Raw genomic sequence first — 11,206 nt, forward strand, 5'->3', positions numbered from 1 at the left:
TTTGGACTATAGCCCACCAGGCTGCTCTGTCCATGGGATTCTCCAGGCAAGAACACTGGAGTGGGTTGCCATTTCCTCCTCCAGTGGATCTTCCCAACCTAGGGATTGAACATGGGTCTCCTGTGTCTCCTGAATTGCAAGCAGATCCTTCACCCACTGAGCCATCAGGGAAGCCAGGTAGATGAATAGGGATTTTGTGTGTTGTAGGTTGTTGAGGTCATAGGCAACGTAGCATATATTTCAAATGACTTGAATAAACACCATGGCATGTGAGGATAGATTCAGATTACTATGGAGACTCTTAGACACTGAAGACTCACTGTGAGCTGATTTAACCCTAAAGTCACCTTCAGGGATGTCCTTCCACCTCCCCTTGTACTTGGCGTCATGGTGAGATAATTCGGAGAGTGTGGCTTGATTTGTACCAGAGGCTTTTGTACATGGCATCGTGGCCATGCCCAGGGCAATCCAGAATGTAAAATCGTAGTTACAATCTGATCATGTTACTTTCACTCATGATGGTAAATAATGTGATGAAGCACAGGACAGGGCGACTTTATTTGCCTGTAAATTTTTATATAGAGGAGAGCCCCGATTTCTAAAAGAGTTGTCAGTGCAGCTTGATTTAAGATGAGAGCTCTTGTAGATAAAATAGCACTAAAGATACTCTCATATTATTATTTTTCACAAGAGACCACAGAAATAGAGCTAAAAGAAACTTGTCTATTGTATGGCTACCCTTTTAAAAAATTTGCCCATAACTTATTTTAGATACCTTTCTGTTACAAATGACATTTTAACTAAAACCTTGTGGGCTATGAAAGCAAAATTTAATTAGCTTTCTTTAAGGAAAGTGAAAAATGATAACAAATACCATCTGTTTCCATCCTATTTGCCTAGAACTGTCACAACATGTAGTGCCAGTGAGTCTGTCCCTCAGGGATCTTTTATCAGCTCTCCCTTCCCTTTCTGAAAGACTTTGACCAAAATCTCAAGAGCCTCTGATCTGGTCATAGGCACCTAACCACCCCCTGACCCTTCTGATGCCAAGCACACAGTTTTGTTCTTACACCAGTTCTGGTCCTTGAAATTCTCTGGTTCAGATGACAGTCCCTGTATTTCAGTATTTCAAATAATACACTCTTGGTGTTATACAGGACCTTACATTTTATCTAGTCACACTGCCCTCTGACTGTACAGGCCCACCTGGCCTTGGCCATGGCTGGATCCTCATGTTCCAATCTGTAAGAGCTGGGTTTGTCTAGAAATAAATAGCTCTCATCTGTGACATAACTTTTACCACCGTTCCTATGCAATAAATGATGCTGCCTTCCCTCACAAGTTGCAACATCAATCTCAAGCCCAGGATTTCCTCTGGTAATTACAGTAATGGGAAAGTCAGAGATTAGACATCAATCCATGTGAAAATATTTAGAAATCTTAATGAGCCAACTCTTGAGTCTGAGTCAGAGGGACGGTAATCAAGTTGACATTTTCCAAGGTGAGAGAAACTACTTTTGTGCACAGTTCTTTAGAGTTTCATGAAGAGATCTAGAAAACTTAGAAACAATTCACAGTAGAAAAGGTAAAGTGATTAAAATATTTAGGGAAAAAGAAGAAAATCTTAAACCCAGAAAATCAAAGATAACCTGGAAATTAAGTGAGATGACATACAGCCAACTCTCTTCAATTTTCATCAAGAGTAAGAAAGAAGGCAAATAATTGTAACAAGTAACATGTAGCTCATTTTCAACTTAAAGCTTTTGACTTATGGGATATAAAATTGTCAAGTATCTTAACCAAGCTCCTATCCTATCCAGGCTGCCATATAACCTGAGCTGAGTTCCATGTGCTATACTGCAGGTCCTTATTGGTTTAGGGAAGAATAGATACATGTACATGTGTGGCTGAGTCCCGTTGCTGGTCACCTGAAACTACCACAACATTGTTAATCAGCATTCCAATACAAAATAAAAAGTTTTTTAAAAAAATGTCAAGTACTTTAACAAAGACTTTTCCACAGTCTAGTTCCCTCAAAACACACAGGTACACACAAATATGCAAAAACCCTCTTCCACACAGCCATAGGCTCCTATGAAGATGTTGAAATAGGTCATTTTAGTTTTTAGTGTCTTTTATTGATATACACAATACTCCATGTAGAATCAATACTCCAGATGCTTCCAATTTGGTGAGTCTCTGTTACTCGGATTATTGACATATATTTATAACACTAATTCCAAGTTAAAATGGAACTTATTGTCCCTTCTGAAAACTACTTACTCTTAAAAAAAAAGTTTTATGTTTTTAACATTTTGGTATAGTAGTAATTTTTTAGAAAGTATTACTTTTTTTCCTCAAAGAATAAATAGTATCATACAGTGACCTGTCATCTATGTTTAAGAGTTCAGTGACTTTTTGCTTCCTGAGGCTTTATTATCCAGTGAATTAAGCACCCTTACTTTATTACGTGGCAGAGTAAAATAGTGTTTGAGTGTCAGCAATTATAGAAAACACTGCAAAGTGATCAAAATTATTGCCCCAGGACAGTCACAGTGAACTTCGTCACCTTCCTGCCAGACATCCACCAACTAGGCAATACCTTTTATATACTGCATTGGTGGTTATTTTTGAGAAGAGCCATTATCAATTTAGACAAGGTTCATAGCTTAAAAGTTTTTCAATAGCAAATACTATGGCTTAAACAATAGTCTGACAGTACTTCAATCCACCAACACTCACAAGTACGCAAATTGCATCTAGGCATTATCTTCCACAATCATATCAGTGAAAAGTCCTTGATCAGATGCCCCATGAAAGACCCCACTTTTACTTCATCATCAAATTTTAAGAGATACATACTTTGGATCTTATTTCTCAAGGTAGAAAAATCTTCAATTTATGGGAAACAATAAGGCTGCAGAGATTTAAATTGGTTTGAACCTGTACTTAAAGGTACTTAGGCTGTCTCTGCAGCAAATGATGTAATCCTTAAATGAGGGGAATGCACAGCTATTGACATCTAATGAGAAGCTCCATTCGCTGTGGGGATTGATAATGCTTTGCTCAAACTATTGTTGGTAATAAAATTACCAGAATTGGTGGCTTTTCTGTGCCTGTGACAGAAGACTCAATTTTTCAACAACAGTATGTGAGATCATCTCCTAGAGCTTTGGTTAATGTCCTCTGGATCCACATAACAGGGTGGAGACAAATATTTAAGAGAGAGGTTTGAGTACACTATACACCTGTTGCCTTTATGTTTGTAACATAAATTGTGATTTTGTGAGGTAAATTGACCAAATTATGGTGTCAAAAAGGGATGCCTATCCCCCCAACACACACACAACACTAGATATGAAGGAAATCAAGCAGCACCCAATGAGAATTAAGCTAGTCTGAACAAAATTAAACCAGTCTTATAAAGGCATCATTTCTTAAGCTTTTAGCATGAAATTGAGGGTTTACCTTAGATGCTCTTCTGTCGTCTGAAAAATTCTCAACATTTTCCTACCAACTCAATGGACATAGATTTGAACCAGTTCTGGGAGATAGTGGAGGACACAGGAGTCTGGCATGCTGCAGTCCGTGGGATTGCAAAGAGTCGGACACAGCTTAGTGACTGAACAGCTACCACCACGATAGGAAACAACAGAGAAGGAAGAACAGAACTAAGACCAGGCAAGCTATAGGAAATGTAACAAAAAATCACTCAGTAATTGCCGGGGTCCAGCCCCGGCAGGATCCAGGGGAACCCTCAGGATGAACGGCGTCGGTGAGAGAGAGACACGTAGGACTGGCCTTGATAGGGCCAAGTCTGCTAGGGAGAGAGAGAGAGAGAGAGAGAGAGAGAGAGAGAAAGAGAAAGAAAGAGACCAGACCAGGAATATGCAGCAGAGCCTGGCAGTTGATTTATTTTTCACCGTAGCCTTTATACCCTAAGTTGGTACATTTCTAAGGGGCAGATAAGCACACAGACTTAGTTTAACATTATATCAGCTTGTCCTTCACGAAACCAGGTGTGTTCTGTATATTTTTGTTTATGAGAGTCTTTTCCCATAGATTTTTTGTACATTATCTTCTGGCCTTGAGGTTAGCAGAAAACAGAAAAGTGGCAGTCTCAGGGTACAGCAAGTTGTAACATAATAGAAATACAATCCTGTTAACATAAAGTCAGTCTTTTTGCAGAAATTCTCAGCTAAATTTATCTAAAAAGTTTAACACACAAAGACTCTGTGGCTCTGGTGAGGCAGCCCCTGATTAGCGCTCTTGGTTAAAATTAACAATTATCTTATTGTTTTTACACTAGGGCTAAACTCTTATTTTACTATATCTTTAACCATATTAACAATAGTGTCCACTGCACAACCTCAGCACATTAACATCAATCAAACGTTGATCCAATAACAACTTTTAGAACGATATTTTTTGTATTCTCTAATAGGGCTTCCTCACCCCCCAAAGGGCTCTGTGCCTATTAGGGCCTTTTTTATGGTTAATCTCTATGTATAATATCTTTTGGCTTTCAGGCCTGTTGACAATTTATGGTTTGCACCTGGTGCAACTTTAAGCAACTTCAGTAGCCGACCCTGTCTTTCTTGTGGTTAATCTATTTTCTTTCTATTAGGTGTCATCTCCAAGGGAACTAGATAGGATTACATTTTTTACAGAACAGAAATGCAGAGGACTTCAAAAACAGCAGATATGGCACAAAACAGGCTCTTAGTCTAAAAGTTAATTACCTGCAAGAAGTCGCCAGCTAATCTCTATCTAAACTATTTTCTATTAGGCGTATATGTGGTTATAACATTTGTGGGGCTTTTCTCACCCCGTGGAGGGACCTGTGCTTAATAGTTTCTTTTGTTAGCGTACTGTGCTTAGGATGTTTAGAACAATCATGAGCATTTTGTGGAATGAGAGCACACATTTATCAAACAAGCCAGAATGCCAGCAAAAGGGTTTGAACTGAAGCATTTCCTTCATCCCTGGCCCCTTCATAGGGTACCAGCGTCCAGGAGATTTATTAATTAGGGTTTTAAGTTGGTCTTCATTCAGTGAAAGAGGAGCAGGAGAGCTCTCGGCAGGCAACACAAGAATCCGCAGCAGGGCAAACAAGAACAACAGCAGAAAAGGGGGGAGGATATGGGGTAGGGTAGAGGCCGAGGCCAACCTGGAGGGTCCCTTATCCTAGATGGCCTTGCCTGTCAGGTATTTTCCTCGTGACCTTGTCATGGATGGGGTCCCGGACGGCCTTGCCTGCCCGGTATTTTCTTCATGACCTCGTCACGGGAGGGACCTCCCATAACGGCTCCCGACAAGTAATAAACCATTTTTTAATAATGCTGTGTGTACACTATGTATAAAGTTGGGAAGTAGAGAATAGTTGGAGTTTTTGTATACCCAATTATGCATGGTTGAAAGTAAGGGAAAGTGAAATTATATTACCGGCAAGCATATAAGATAGCTAATTGGAAAAAGAAAAGCAAATTCAGTAGGGAAATGTTTGTTTATCCTTACATGCTTCAAGATAATTGATTTCTACCAAAAACAATCAGTGTTCCTAAGTCAGTCACAACTGATAAAGCTTAGGGATCAATATAGAGAGAAATACCACTTTGACTTTCTGTCATTACCTTAATAATGCTTATTTTTGAAAAGGGCTTTCTTTCTCTTTTAAAACATATTTCAAAATTAATGTGTTTCTTGAAAACTACACACCCATCCATCCACACCATGACCAAAGAAGACAATAATCATATTTTATCCATCAGTCTGTCCCCTCAAAAAAGTTATGTCAAAATGATCTCCTACCCCTTTGGGATTTCAGAATTCTGCAAAGATCATGTGAAACCACGTTCACAGTAACACAGTAGCAATGAATAAACACGGAAAGTGACAAATAGGTTGCATCCTTCACCAAGTGAGCATGTAAAATGTGTTTGCAATTCAGGCTCAAATTTCAAAAATTCCAAGGAGAGCTCTACCAGGAACCACACTATATATATGCAAATGCCCTCCTTCATACTCTGCAAGACAGACACTTGGATGTTACCAGCCTGGTTTGTGCTGTGAATCATTGCACCAGGGGATGCTTTCTTATAACTTTCATATTCAATTTCATTTTGTAAGAACCAGTAGGCCCATTCAAGAAAGCTAGGTGATCACGAAAAGGAGTTTGAACAAAGCAAAATTAATAGGTTCGCTTGGTACCCCTCCTAACTGCAGTGGTGCTGCCTCTTGAATTTCAGACAAAGTCCGATGCTTAAGGAAGATTTCCTTTACTGACCTAGGGTGGGATAAATGTTAAGCTCAGTTATACTCAATAGTAGCCCACCCCCAGGGGCTTTTTGTAGAGTAAAATATAAACTATCTGTCAGCTCTTCATCGGTTGGCATCCTCAGGGCATTTTAGCTACTGTAACTTTCAAATGTTTTCCTATTGACATTGAAATAGTATTTTTTGTTGTTGTTGTTTGGTTTTTTTTGGGGGGGGGTGGGGTGGGATTTGTTTATTTTATTACATTAATGGTTATAGTAGGTGAAAGGGAAGTTAGTTGTCTCTTAACCCACTCAACATGGCTGAGCCCTAGTGCCCCTGTATCCCCCATCTGGGTCTTGGGACCTAAGGCTTGTATGTTTGTGCTAAGCTGCTTCAGTCATGTCCAACTCTTTGTGAGCCTGTGGACTGTAGTCTGCCAGGCTCCTCTGTCCATGGGATTCTCCTGGCAAGAATACTGGAGTGGGTAGCCATTCCCTTCTCCAGAGGATCTTACAACACAGGAATTGAACCTGTGTCTCTTACGTCTCCTGCATTGGCAGGCCAATTCTTTACCACTAGCACAACCTGGGAAGCCAAAGGTTTGTACTCTAGCATTCAAATCCCGTGCCAAGTTGGAAACGTGGCTTTAAGGTGAGTATCCTTGTGGCTCACTTTAGCTCTCCAATTACCCATAGAATCTTCCTTAATTGAATTAACCAGATATTTTTGCTTTATTATCTATGAGCTCAGCTCATTTGACTGAGCTCAGAGCAAGGTCATTTGCTACTGCCTAAGATAGAGTAATGGAGAAGGAAATGGTAACCCACTCCAGTATTCTTGCCTGGAGAATCCCATGGATGGAGGAGCCTGGTAGGCTACAGTCCATGAGGTCGCAAAGAGTTGGACATGACTGAGAGACTTCACTTTCACTTTAAGATAGAGTAAATATTGCAGTCTTCCAAAGAGGGCTTGACACTGGATTCCTTCTTCTGTCTCACCCTCTGTGCTAACTCATCTCTTCTTCCATCACTTTCACCTTCTCCGGGGCATGTTACTGATTGGCAAACATCTACTTTCAGCCCAGAATCCCTCATCAAAGAACCAGAGTCATGAGAGAAGGGAGGTCTTTCAGGGGCTGCCCAGTTGTCTGCACCAGCAGCAACACAAACTGTTCACACATGGGTGCAACCTCCTTAGCTTCTCTCAGGAGTACACCTTGCTGACTTAAAACATGCTCAACATGAGATTTGCGAGTTAAGTTTTATTTGGGGCAAAATGAGAACTGCAGCCCTGGAGAGAGCACCTCAGATATCTCCAAGGAACTGCTCCAAAGAGGCAGCGGGGAAAGGTGAGGTATATAAGATTTTGGTGAAGGGGGAGTTCAATGCAATCAAGGTTTTCTGCTAGTTGCAAGGAGCTGATCACCATGAAGGGATTTTGGTTTTCTAGATATGAGGAGATGCGAGAATTAGGATCATAAAATCAACCCCTGAAAATGTCTATCTGAAGATCTGTCCTGCCAGGTTCCCAGAGCATGGGGCGTTTCGTTTCTGATCTCCACCCTGAGCTCCTCTCAGAGAGGGTTAAAGGGCAGGAGCTTGTGTGGTTTAAACCTTGTGGAGGTATATTTGTTGTTGTTTTGCCGCTCAGTCGTGTCTGACTGTCCTCAAGAGTCTTCTCCAGCAACCAAAGCTTGAAAACATCAGTTCTTCAGTGCTCAGTCTTCTTTATGGTCCAACTCTTACATCCATACATGACTACTGGAAAAACCATAGCTTTGGCTATAGGGACCTTTGTAGGTAGAAGGCAAGTGCTAGTTTTCAGTTGACAACTTCAACAGTAGATTCTGCTGGCCTATTTTCTCCCTCTGCACAAATGTCTCTCTGACTTCACCCAGCTCAGTGTTCTGACCTCTGACTTTCCTGATACCCTTCTGTTGCCTAGGGGCATCTGCTTCCCTCCAGGAAGAAGCTAGCAATTGTCTTTCACTTGAGCTATGCTGAGGCACTGCTTTAGGCAGCTTTTGACTGTAAACCCCGAAAGCTCTCTTCTGGTAACTTTACCCAATTTGCTCAGGACCACAGTTTGTGCTTATTCTGCTTATGCTACCCATACCCCACTGACTGTTCTTAAGAACCTACTAGCACTGCGTAAGCCACAGTGCTTTGTAAAACTTTAAATGCTTGTTTCAGCCCAGCCTTCATTTATATTGAGGCATCTTTCTGTCCCTTGGGAATAGGGATCAACAGAATTCCTAAATAAAACATCTGAACAACTTGCTAGTCTCTGAGATTTTTGCCTGGTGACAGGGTCAGTGGGAAATAACATATGTTTTAGAGTTTGAAGAATGGCCATGGTTGCTCCAAGAATTTCACAGTTTGATATAAGCCTTGGATATAAGCTGAATTTATCAGAAAGCTTCCATTTGTCACTTAGATGACTACAATCCTCAGTGTTCCATGCACCAAGTCCGCTTTAATGATATTATCAGTGCGATTTACTAACAAATGACTCTGAATAACTGTGAAGCCCAAGACCTTCTTGACCAGATAATGGCAACAGGGCAGCAAATTCAAATATCCTTGTGGTGTTATGGTGAACACAGACCAGGAGATTCTCCAGGCAAGAAGACGGGAGTGGATTGCCATGCTCTCCTCCAGGGGATCTTCCTGACCCAGGGATCGAACCCTCATCTCTCATGCCTCCTGCATTGGCAGGCCAGTTCTTTACCGCTAGTGCCGCCTGGGAAGCCCAGAATTCAGTCCCCTAGAATGTAAATTGTTCTGGCTGGACTCCACAATTCATGATGAAAAAAAACTTAATCAGGACTATAATGGCTTGCAAGTCCCCTTGTCTGAATACTTCCTATATAATCTTTCCCATTCAGCTAGTTAGGTGATTAAAGGAGATACGTTGCTTAGTTTTTGATACATCTGCTAATATACAAAGCCATACGCCTGATGAACTCCCCAGACAAGCCTACCACAAAGATAGTTTTTACAATCAAAACTTCAGGAATCGAACCCACGTCTCCTGCATTGGCAGGCAGATCCATTGCCACTGAGCTGCCAGGGAAGCCCTCTGTACTGCTTCTGTGTTGGCTACTTAGGAAGACTGGGCAATTTAAATGTTCCCTATTTATTATAAATGATTAAAGCTAGACAAGAGTAGAATTTAAGACTTTCTGTGTAAAGGGTAAGGCCAAAACGGCCAGTTCACCTATCATATCTATTCTAATTAGGCATTCAGGTAAATGTGAAGAGATCGTAGAATATTCTCTCTTGTCAGAATTCTGATTCATCACTTAGCCTTTGCCCTAGTTCCTTCCACTGCAGCACCTTCATACTCTCCACACTAATGTCCACACTCTAGATGCTCAATTTCCACCTGGGGGCATTTTGCGGTGCTCTTCCAGAGTGGCCGCTGAGCATGATTGCCTAGCCGTCCTAAGAAGTTTTGCATGTCAGCTCATCTCCTTCACCTAAATCAGAGCAAGGTCCAAGATCCCAGGAAAGTCAGTCTTTCTCAGGTTTCATGGGTTTAAATGAAGAGGTACATTCAGCTGTCTTTTATTTCTGTTTCTGTGGGGCTTTTTAATTTTTTTAATGAGTTTATTTTTCTAAGGCAGTTTAAGGTCTGCCTCACAATTAAGTGGAAGCGGTGGAGACTTCCCATAGCCTGTGACCCCACAAATGCACTGTCTAGCCTATCAACGGCATCCCCCATCAGAATGGTATATTTGTTACAATTAATAAATCTACACTGACACATTGTAATTACATTTTGATTCACATTAAAGCTCACTCTTAGTGTTGTGCACTGTGTGAATTTAGACAAATGTATAATGGCTGATGTCCATAAATATAATATCATACAGAGTAGCTTCACTGCCCTAAAAAGTGTCTGTGCCTGTTCACGCCTCCCTCCACCCCACCAAGCCTTGGTAACCACTGATCTCCTAACTGTCTGAATAGTTTCACCTTTTCCAGATTGTCATATAATTGGAGTCAAATAGTGTCTAGGCTTTTCACATTGGCTTCTTTCACTTTAGATACATGTAATATTTATGTTTCTTACATATCTTTCCAGAGCTTGATAGCTTTTTTGTTTACCACTGAATATTTCACTGTCTGGATATTCATATCTCATTGTTTTTAATTTCAATTTTCCTGGTAGCATGTGATATAACGCATCTATTACTATGCTTATTTGCCATGTGCATATCGTCTTTGGTGAGGTGCCTGTTCAGATCATTTGCTGTAATTTTAGCCAGGTTTTTTTCTTACTATTGACTTTTAAGAGTTCTTTGTGTATTTTGGATAACAGTTCTTTATTGAATGTGTCTTTTCAAACATTGTCTCCAGTCTCTTGATATTGTCTTTTTAGAGCAAAAGTTTTTTTAATTTTAATGAAGTCCAGCTTATTTCTTTCACGGAAAAATTGCATTTCTTTCACTTAGCATTATGTTTTCAAGGGTTATCCATACCATAGGATTTTATATGGTGGCTCCATTTCTTTTTATTCCCAAACAGTATTCCATTGTATTGCTATACCACAATTTTATCCATTCAACAGTTACGGCATTTAGATTTCCTCTTTTTAGTCATTATAGATAATGCTTTTGTTATCATCTGTGTGCACATTTTTGTGTGAACACATTTTCATACCTCTGGGGTAAATATCTAGGAATGATTGGGTCATGGGAATGCTCTGTTAATATTTTGAGAAGCTGTCAAAGTCTAATATAGCTACATCATTTTATATTCCTACCAGCAGGATATTAGGACTCCAGTATCTTCACAACCTCATCAACACTTTTTAATATGGCCTTGAATACGGCCATTCTACTCTGTCTGAGTTGGTATCTCATCACGGCTTGATTTGCATCTCTGTCTTGGTAATGATACTGAGACTTCTTCATGTTGTCATTTGTCTATTCAGATCCTTT

The sequence above is a fragment of the Cervus canadensis genome, chromosome 23 (assembly GCF_019320065.1).
Source record: "Cervus canadensis isolate Bull #8, Minnesota chromosome 23, ASM1932006v1, whole genome shotgun sequence".
Taxonomy (NCBI): Eukaryota; Metazoa; Chordata; class Mammalia; order Artiodactyla; family Cervidae; genus Cervus; species Cervus canadensis.